Below are 2,875 nucleotides of genomic sequence, written 5' to 3' on the forward strand. Positions count from 1 at the left end.
TTTATGAATAAAAATGTGCCTGCGGTAATAAGAAAGAAATAATAAACCTTTCATTAATTAGGAAAATTATATATATGGTTTAGAAAAAAATTAACAATATTAAGATTTTAAATTAGAAAAGGTAGGGTTGGAGGTAAAGATGATTATAAGTGCCATAATTTATTATTTCGGCCAATAGTACGTTGTAAACTGTATAAACCGAAAACTTTTTTTTTGTTTAAATAAATCAATTCGTATTCTTATTTAATTTCAAAATTGAGTGACATTTTAATATCAATTCTTGTTTAATTTCAAAATTGAGTGGCATTTTAATATCAATTCTTGTTTAATTTCAAAATTGAGTGACATTTTAATATCAAATGGTAAATAGTGAAGTTAATTTTTTTTCCCCTGAAGCATATTATGATAAAAGAAATTATTAAAAACTAAGTAATAATCATCATTGAATCTACAATTTTATTAGTTCTGTGTAAATGTGGTTTCAAGCGAAACAAATCATCTAGCAAAACTTTACTTGATAAATTTTATCACCAATCCAACAATAGAAATCATTCTAAATTTAGTATAACTGAAATCTGTAATCTTTATAAGTGTTTTGTTGTTTGTTGTTACAAAATTATAAAATACTAAAATATAAAAACTAACAAAGATTTATGTATTTTATAGTAAAACTCCAATTACATTGTTAGTGACACACGCATTTTTTTTTCAATTGTCATCTATATTAAATTACAACTGTATAGGAAACTTTTCAACCAGAAGAACACAATAGAAGAAAACTACACTAAAGGGAATATGTACATTGAGTTGATTGGATGGGAGTGCAAAATAACCAGATGGTGTCATGTTCCTCACCGAGACACTGGCCTAGCCTTCGATCACTGTAATAACCGTCCACATGTATCTCTATTTACAATCCAATCTACAAAATAACGTCACCACCACAATACACACTTTTATATTTTAGTGTTTTTTCTAATTTTATATGTTAACGTATCAAAGGGAAACCACTTTTCAGTTCCTATTTACAAATATATATAAAGTGTTTAGTGTATAATGAAGGTAAAGTTGTCACCCATTTATAATCCTCAACTAGGTATATATTTTTTTATTTTATAACAGGAAAAAATATGAGTAGACTTGTCGTATGCTATGGTACTCAGCAAAGAAACGGCCGAAGTTGAATAGTCATCCAAACTTTAACATTTTATTTCACCCAAATGGTAAAAAGAACTAAATAGCATTAAATTGTGCGTCTAATAAGTACCATAATTTATTAATTCGGCCAATAGTACGTTGTAAACTGTACAAACCGAAAAAAAATTTTTTTTGTTTAAATAAATCAATTCGTATTCTTGTTTAATTTCAAAATTCTTTGTTATTTTATAAACAATTAACGTTTCGGCCAATTCAGCTATCCTCAAGCACATTCTAACAATTATACATACATTTGCAACAATTTTAACAATATAATTATTAATAATTTAACATATCATAAATCCACTCTACACGTCACATTCAATTATTTACTATCTTATCAATAAACTATTGTTAACCTTTCATACACTCAGGTCAGGCTTATAATTAATGTATTTCAAATTTCATTTTGGTCTAAATTTTTATTTATTTTATTATTAAAATTCATATCGAAATCAATTGTAACAACAACTAGTAACATAAAATTTACCTATATTTTTAATAAATTAATATTGCTTAAAATCATTCCACAGTGCTGGTTCGAATCTATTATATCTATTTAAAACTTCACTGTATAATTATTATTCCTGATACACAAATGGGCCCAAGTATTTTGTTTTGAACATATTATTTTCTTTATGTGAAATTATTGTATTATCAATATCGAATTTGTGTTAGTTTGTAGCTGCATGCTGCACTATTTCTTTGTATTTCTGCCAAAAAAAATGAAATCTTGTGATATATGAATCTCAACACAAAATCTAATTTGGGAAACCCTAAAACGGTTACTAACCACCTAATTAGTTTGATGAAATAACGAATAACAAACCTATAGACATTTTTATTTATTTTTTCGTTTATCTGTCCTACAGTATCCTTTAATAATGTAACTCGTAGTCCTGTCGAACAGATGCGGTACCTAGGACAAGATCTGGAAAAAGTCTAGCTTGGATTCCTAACACCATACCAAAAAGAAAGGAAACTAGACGTCGATACTAACCAACATAACACTAATACAACCTGTCTACAGTTCCAATCCATTACTAAAGACTGATCTACATAACTATAATGTGGTCTACCTGGGAATAAAGCTTTGGAGTTTCAATAAACCTTCGAATTCTGCCGTATCCAATCCTTAAAATCGAAAATCCTTAATGGACCTTACTCTGCCACAAACAAAATCATCCTTAAAGATCTTAATGTTCTACATGTAGCCGCTCTAGCCAAACCAGATATCAATCCTTCCATTATAAACTCACTAACCACCCAAACCTACTAGTTTCTAACCTTGCTTCCTTTTCCATTCCATACAATCCTTAGATGCGCATGAAATGGAGATGACCTCGAGACCTTCTAATGTAGAAATGTTAGAGTGCTACCAATGGGTAGTTTCTCTACATGCCAGTATCCTATCATTATAATTTAATATTGAATTTATTTGATGTTTTTTATGTAAATGTCAAATCCAACAATAGAAATCATTCTAAATTTAGTATAACTGAAATCTGTAATCTTTATAAGTGTTTTGTTGTTTGCAGTGTTATATTTGTTTTAATGTTATGATGATCTATTAAAGTTATAGATACAAAATTATAAAATACTAAAATATAAAAACTAACAAAGATTTATGTATTTTATAGTAAAACTCCAATTACATTGTTAGTGACACACGCATTTT

This window comes from Halyomorpha halys, unplaced genomic scaffold, assembly GCF_000696795.3.
Source record: "Halyomorpha halys isolate HHAL.00 unplaced genomic scaffold, Hhal_1.1 Scaffold48.1, whole genome shotgun sequence".
NCBI classification, from domain to species: domain Eukaryota; kingdom Metazoa; phylum Arthropoda; class Insecta; order Hemiptera; family Pentatomidae; genus Halyomorpha; species Halyomorpha halys.